This window comes from Petaurus breviceps, unplaced genomic scaffold (genome assembly GCF_028583685.1).
Source record: "Petaurus breviceps papuanus isolate PSGF00001 unplaced genomic scaffold, PetGlider_PUasm1.0 214, whole genome shotgun sequence".
Classification (NCBI taxonomy): Eukaryota; Metazoa; Chordata; class Mammalia; order Diprotodontia; family Petauridae; genus Petaurus; species Petaurus breviceps.
Window position 1 is genome coordinate 16,396,655 of NW_027185863.1, and position 8,651 is coordinate 16,405,305.

Consider the following 8,651-nt stretch of genomic DNA (forward strand, 5'->3'; position numbering starts at 1 on the left):
TCTATGTGACACAAAGCTTGGAGGAATACTAAGACATTGCATGACATATTCTGGATCAAAAATGATCTTGACAGTCTAGAAGATGAAAATTGAATAAAGATAAACATAAAGTTGTACACTTCATAAATATAAGAGAGTGGAGAGATAGGTGTCAACAGTGTGACATAGCAGCCAAAAAAGCTAATATGATGATAGGATATATAAAGAGATGCATAACTTCCAAATTGATGAAGATAATAAAATTGAGATATTCTGATCTATTCAGATCTTATTTGCAGTATCACATTTAACTCTGGGCACTACATTTTAGAGAAGATAAAGACAGCTAGAACTGTATTTAGAAGAGGGGAATTAGGATAATGATCATACTGGAGAGATGAGAATTAGGTAAAAGAACTGGGGATATTTCTCATGGAGAAGAGAAGACTGTGAGATGTATATGGGGAAACTTGATGTTGCTTTTAAATTTCTGAAGGAGCTTGGAAGTATTTGATTTGTTCTTCTTAGCCACAGAGAGCAGAAACATTGGGAAATCTAAGTGATACCTTAAGGTCAACATGTCCAAAACAGAGCCCATTATCTTCTCTCCAAACCTATCCATTAGCTAGAATTCCTCATTATCTTTGAGAAGTGGTGTCAAATTCAAATAGAAATAGGGGTGATTAAACCACACATAAGGATTGTAAGGTTGCATATTGACATGGAAAACCAAATACTAACATTATCTACATCCTACTATATTTTTATTTATTTTGTTAAATATTTTTCAATTGTTGTTCAGTGGTTCAGTTATGTATGACTTTTTGTGACTTCATGGACCATAGCACACCAGGTCCTTCTATCCTCTGTTATTTCCTAAAATCTTCCTAAATTCATGTTTATTGCTTCCATAACACTATCTCTCCATCTCATCTTCTGCCATCCCCTTCTCCTTTTGCCTTCAATCTTTCCCAATATCAGGGTCTTTTCCAATGAGACCTATCTCCTTGTTATGTGACCAAAATATTTAAGCTTCATTGTGGCATTTGTCCTTACAATGAGAGGTCTAAATTAATATATTTAAGTATTGATTGATTTGATCTCCTTGCTGTCCAAGGGACTCTCAATATTCTTTTCCAGTACCACAATTCAAGAGTTTATATTCTGTAGCATTCAGCTTTCCTGATAGTCCAATTCTAACAGTCATACATTACTATTGGAAAAACCATAACTTTGATCATATGGACTTTTGTTGACAAAGTAAAGGTGATGTCTCTACTTTTTAGTATACTGTCCGGATTTGTCATAGCTTTATTTCCAAGGAGTAAGCATCTTTTCATTTCAAGAATGAAGTTGTAATCTCCAGTGATCTTTAAGTCCAAGAATAGAAAATCTCATAATGCTACCATTTCTTCTCCCTCTATTTGACAGGATGTGATGCATTGTGTTGCCATGATCTGAGGTTTTTTTTAATATATTAATTTTCAAGCTGGCTTTTTATACTTTTCCCTTTCATCCTTATCAGGAGGCTTCTTCTTCACTTTCTGCTATTAGAGTGGTACCGCCTGCATATCTGAGATTGCTGACATTTCTCCCAGCAACCTTAATTTTAATTTTAATTTGTCTAGTCTAATGTTTCTCATCATGTACTCTGTATATAACTTAAGTAAATAAGGTGACAACATATTTTTTCATCTTCATTTTCCCATCTTAAACAATCAGTTGCTCCATGTTTGGTTCTAACTCTAGCTTTTTGACAAGTTCCTTGGGAAACAAGTAAGATGATCTGCTACTTCCATCTTTAAGGACTTGCTACATTTTATTGTGATACACACAGTCAAAGACTTTTGTGTAATCAATGAAGCAGAACTAGATATTTTTTTCTGGAGCTCCCTAGTTTTCTCCATATTCTAGTAAATGTTGGCAATTTGGTCTCTAGTTCCTCTGCCTCTTTGAAAACCAGCCTGCTCTTTTGATAATTTTCAATTCACATATTACTAAAGCCTAGCTTGCAGAATTTTAAGCATAACTTTTCTGGCATGTGAAATTAGTGCAATGTTTGGTAATTTGACCTTATTTGGCATTACCCTTCTTCAGGACTGAGACATAAATTCATCTTTTCTAATCTAGTGTCCACTGTTGAGTTTTCCAAATTTGTTGGCACATTTAGTACAGCACTTTAACAGCATCATCTTTCAGGATTTTAAAAAGCTCAACTGGAATTTTGTAACCATTAGCCTTGTTGGTAGCAATATTTCCTAAGAGTCTTTAGACTTCGTTCTCCAAGATGTATGGCTCTAGATCGGTAACCACACCACTGTGGTTATCAGTGATGGTAAGATCTCTCTTTTGTACTTCTTTGGTACATTCTTGTCATCCCTTTTTAACCTTTTTCTATGTCCCTGCCACTTTTGTCTTTTATCATGCCCATTTTTGCACAAAACATTCCCTTGGTATCACTAATTTTCATGAAGAGATCTCTTATCTTTCCCACTTGTTTTCTTCTGTTTCTTTGCATGGCTCATTTAAGAAAACCTTATCTCTACTTGCTAATCTCTGTAATTCTGCATGCAGTTGAGTATATCTTTCCCTTTTGTTTTCCTTCTTTCTTCAGCTATTTGTAAAGTCTCATCAGACAGTTATTTTGTTCACTTGTTCTTTTTCTTCAGGAAGATTTTTGTTGCTACCTCCCGAACAATTTTACAGACCTCTGTTCATAGTTCTTCAGGCACTCTATGTACTAGGTCTAATCCCTTAATGCTATTTATCACTTCCACTTCATATTTATAAGGGATATTATTTACGTTATACCTACATGTTCTGATCGTTTTTCCTACTTTCTTCAATTTAAGTATGAATTTTGCAATAAGAAGCTCATGATCTGAACCACAATTTACTCCAGGTCTTGTTTTAAATGACTGTATAGAGCTTTTCCATCTATGTTTGCAAAGTATATAATCAATATGATTTCAATATTAACCATCTGGTGATATCAATGTATAGTCACCTTTTGAATTGTTGAAAAAATAGTGGTATAGCCAGTGAATTATTGTGACAAAATATTTTTTGTCTCTGCCCTGCTTCATTTTGTACTCTAAAGCAAAACTTGTCTGTTACTCCATATATCTTTTGATTTCCTACTTTAGCATTCTATCCCCTATGATGAATATGACATCTGTATGTGTTATCTCAAGAAGATATTGTAGGTTTGTATAGAATTGACCAATTTTGGCTTCTTCAGTATCAGTGGTTGGAGCATAGACTTGCATTATTATGATGTTGAATGGTTTGCCTTGAATTTGAACAGATATCTTTTTGCCATTTTTGAGATTATTATATTATTATTTTGAGTATTGCCTTTCTCAGTGTTTTATTGACAATGAGGGTTACTCCATTTCTTCTAAGGGATTTTTGCCCACAGTAGTATATGTAATGATCATCTGAATTTAAATTTACAAATTCCTGTCCATTTAAGTTCACTGACACCAAAGATTTTATATTTTATTTTTCTATTTCCTTTTTGACCATATGCAGCTTACCTTAGTACATAGATCTTGCATTCCAGGCTCCTATGAAGACCTTTACAGCATTAGACTTTCCTTTTTGTCACCAGACACAGCTGCAACTGACCTTCCTTTTGGCTTCGATCCAGTTCTTTCTGGAGCTGCTTGTATTTGTCTTCCACTCGTCTCTAGTAGCATGTTGAACACCTTCTGGGCTAAGGAACTCATCTTCCAGTTTCACATCTTTTATCATTTTAAATATCGCCCATGGAATTTTTTTGGCAAAGATACTGGAGTGGTTTGCCATTTCTTTCTTATTCAATGGATCACTTTTTGTCAGAATCCTCCACTATGATCTATACTGGGTAATCCTGCATAGCATAGCTCATAGTTTCAATGAGCTACATAAGCCCCTCTGCCATAACAAGACAATGACACAGAAGGGGGGGTTCCTATATTTTTTTAAGGATAATGAGACAGGTCTGACAGAACCAGAGGGTTCATATTGGAAATTCATGACAGAAGAGGTTAGATGAATGAAGTAGGGAAGATTGATTTTGGAGTTTGAATATACAACTGTTGAGTCTATTCTTGGTGAGCAAGAAAAATCAGTCATCATAGGATCTAGAGTGAAGGAATGAAGAGATGGAAGGAAGCCAATGTGGTATAATGCAATCTGGGTTCAAATGCTGCTTCTGAAGTCTCTATCTATATGACCTTCTGTTAATCACTGAACCTTCCTTGGCCTCAGTTTCATGACCTGCATAATGAGGGATATGAACTCGATAGACTATGAAGTCCCTACTAGGTCTAGAACTGTGATCCTAAGTAGGCCGGAATAGATTATATCATATGGATATTTTTTATCTCTACACTCCTTTCCTCCTTAAACATCTTTAGACAGGTGAGACTGGCTAAAATGATTACCAAAGGCAGCAGTAAAGGAGAAAAAGTACTGCCTATTTGTAATGCCAAGCAAAGGCAACTTCCCAAGGTTCAAAATACCAGCATAGGTGCTCTCCATTTTATTCAGTGAGAAATTAAGAACAGAGAAGATCAAAATATGGCATCATTCAAAATACAGCATTTACCAAGTGTGATTAAATAATCTCCAAGTACTACCCCATCCCTGGACATTACATTCATTTAATCAATCACAAAGTCCCTCTTCTAAATACTACTCCACCCCTAGGATGTACATTCATTTAGTCCATCACAAAGCTCCTCTTCTCAAATGGAGATTAGTTTCCAATCATAAATAAAGGACATTCATTTGTTTAATAACAGAGCACAAAAAAGTCAAAAGTTCCCCACCCTTGGATCACAATTGAATCCACCTCAGAGTTACAACAAGCTTAAGTACAGCATTTAATACCCAAATGGAGGTCTTTTCTTCATCTTGACACCAGGCAAGTTCTCAGCAATCTTTGTTCCTGGGGAGACAAAGCTTAACAAGGCCACAAGAGACATTGCCAGTCTCTTCATTAATTCATTCTCTGTCTGCAGAACAGTCCTGGGACCCCTGAAAACATCAGCAAAACCCCCTTCCAGGATTTCTGTAAACATACAACAAGAAAATGCTTCTTCACGGTTTCTGAACCAACAGCAACATCTGCAACAACAGCACTATCCTTCACCAGTGGACATAATTCACTCTCTGTCTGCAGAACAGTCTCTGGAGCTCTGAACCAACAGCCAGGTTCCAAGAACTCTGCAACAACAGGACTGTCTTTCACCAGTGGACAGATCTGGCAAAACAACATCAAAACAAACAGACAAAGTACCAGCATAACAGCCATGTCTCCTTAGTCCTTGGCAGCTCTGGGTGGCAGCTCTCAAAAGTCCTGGGCAATTCAAAGTGGCCCTCAGCTATCCTCTCTGTCTCTCTCTGCCTCCAAAGGTGCTGCTTCCAAAAAGTTCTTCTGCCTCTCTCTTTTCTTGTGTCTCTCTAAATTTACCTCACCAGCTTCTCCCAGTTCAGCCCTCTCTTTTCACATCAACAAGTCCATCCCACAAGTGGGATTCACAAGCTCTGGGTTTGAACATAATCAATTTGAAAACCAAGGCAATACAGGGGGATGTCAGAGTAGAGATCCTTTTTTGAATTGGTCTCAGACTTGGAGTATGGCAAGTCTTGAACAAAGGCAAGGTTCTCTGAGAATTTTTTGCTGGCTAGCAACTCTCCCCTATTACCTAATAAACTCATCTTTTATTGAATTTGCTGAATTGGCATTTTAGTAAGATTAATCTACAAACTGTCAGCCTGAATTCCTTCTATTGATTCCTGATTGACAGACTGTACCGAGATGTTAAACCTTTAAGAAAGTCCTATCTATTAGCATTAAAAAAGAAAATAAATTTAAAATTTTAGATTACTGTAAATAAATAAAAGCATTCCAGAAAAAAGCATCATGGCAAGGAATGTAAAATAGTCCTCAGAGTAATTGAAAGTAATGACAAGAGGATTTTTTCCAGGAAAATAGAGGTTTGGCTGAAGGAGCAGTGTTTTGACAAACAGATTTTTGACATCTGACCCAGCATGAGTACCAATCACAGAAACTGTTTTTTGGACATGAAATATAAATTGCTGTGATGCTGTGGAACTGCAAACATGACCTTGGGCACCTTTGGAAGTTAAATTTCTTTAGTGCATTGAAGTGCAAGCTTTTACTGGCCCGAGACCAGGCAGGTAATGCAGCTTCTAATGCCTCTTAACTTTGTTTCCAGGACTTGAACTATTCCCTAAAGTTACTGGTTCAGTGCCCCCTTTTCCTGTAGCAGTGTAGGTCACCTGGGGAAGGTCATTGTCCTGAGGTTGTCAGTTGGCATCAACTAAATACGATTTACGTATCTTAGTAAAGATAACAGATAAATGCCAAGTTTCCTTCCTCCCTCCATTCCTTCTTTCTTTCCTTCCTTCCTTCCTCCCTCCTTTCCTCCCTCCCTTCCTTTGTTTCTTCCTTGCTTGCTTGCTTTATTCGAATAGCAAATCACAGGAACATAGATTTAAAGCTTAAAGGGACATTAGCTTACATTTAGTTCAATACTGCCATTATACAGAAGAGGAAACTGATGGTCAGAGACATCAAGGGATTTGATAAAGGACACACACTAGCAGAGATAGGGATTGGATTGAATGCAGGTTTCTTGGTTCCAATTCCAGCATTCTTTTCCCACTGCACTATTTAGACCACCTCCAACAGAAGCTTGTCTTAGCTCCTTGAAAATTGTCAGCACTTTTAGGCAATTTCCACAGGGACAATGACTCCCCACCAATGTTTTCTTTTATATAGGTTTTCTACCTCTCAAAGAAAAGTTAGTTGGTGCATTGGATAGAGAGTTAGATTTTGAGTCATGAATATTCCTCTTCCTGAGTTCAAATCTGATCTTAGACAGTTATTAGCTGTGTGACCTTGAGCAAATCATTTAACCCTCTTTGCCTCAGTTCTTCATCTGCAAAACTGAGCTAGAGAAGGAAATCTCAAGGCACTCTAGTATCTTTTCCAGAGCCAAATGGAGTCATGAAGAGTCAGATACAAATTAGAAATGACAGCAACAACAAACAAACCCAAAAAACCCTCTGAAAGAGTCAAGTTATACACATAATTACCTAGTATAGCCAGGATTTATTAACTCATTTCCAATTGAAATCTAGTTTATTCCCCAAGGGGAATGTAAGCTTCATGAGGACAGGGATTAATTTTGATTTATTTTTCTTTGTATCAATAGGACCTAGCATATAGCAGGTGGTGACTTTGCCACATCCTCAGCCTGAGGACAATTCTCCTGTGTCCACTTAAAGGGAAAGAATTTTCACTAAGTTACAGATCTGGTTTCCTCTCCACTACCAATGTCATTGATTATTTCAGCTATTACTAGCTAACACTTTTTTTCCCCTTTATAGTTCCTATTGTATATTCACTTTAATTTTGGGTTCAAAGTGTGGAAAGAACCTAAATGCTAGGATTAAGATCATGGTGAAAAAGTTTTAAATGAGATCATGATTAAAGTCTAAAATTATTTTGGTAGAGATGAGTTCACAGCATGGAATTTGCTTTAGGTCTTCTAGGGGTGGCCCTGATCTCTCATCCCACTGGTTTTTATGTGTTATCAATTCTTTATCCTCATTTTTCTCACCTTTGTCTAGTCCTTCCATTATCCCTCTCCAGGATAGTCCTTCCTTATTACTTCAATACACAGTGTAGTTCTCTTAATTGGTCTTCCTTCTTCTAGTTCCTTTCTCTCCAAATTCATCCCACACTCCGAAGTTATATTAAAAACTTTAAATGTTTCTTTGTCTATATAGGACCATACAATCATAGATTTAAAGTCAGATGAAACCTGAAAGGCTGAGTCCAGTCCACCCCCTTAGTTCTCTGTTGAAGAAACTGAGTCCCAGAGAGGCCAAATGGCTTGCCCAGGTTCAAATCCCTAGGATCTGAGGTGGGTTTTGAATGAAGTCTTCCTGGTTCTTAGCCTAGTGCCCTATCCAGTATACCATATTGCCTCAATGACTATTTCCTAAAAGAAGATAAAGGCCAGAGTTGACAACTTGGTTCCAACCAATCTCTTTTACCTTTATCTACCTGTATTTTATGTAATTATCTATTTGTTTACTAATTATCTCATGTGCAAATCATGCAATTGCATCTCTACTTCTTTGCTCATATTATTTCTAGTGCTTGAAATGTGTCTACTTATGTAAAGGCAGCACTGAGTTCAAGGTCCAACTCTTCTGTGGAGTTTTCCCAGACCACTCTATCACACACTGATGTCTTCCGCCTCTGAATTCCTCTGGCTTTTGTCCATAGCATTTATCTGACACTTTGAATATGCTACTTTGTATTGTTGGTAGCCTTTATATGAATCTATTCTGCTTTTTCCAACTTAGGGCAGTGAGCATATCAGACCTCTTTGTATCACTAGCACCCAGCACAGATTCTGGCACATAGTGTTGGATAGATGTCTACTTATTTATTGACTCATTCTTCTAACTTAAGCCAACCACTGGAAAAGTGAGATGGAATGCTTTATTTTTTTCCTGACTATTTTGACACCTTAAAAATGTTGACTCCAGACATATAACTAAGTGCCTTGCTCTGACACTTAAAGTAATTACTGTCTTAAACTCCAAATCAAAGAGAATTTTCTTCAGCCTGGTTATAAGTG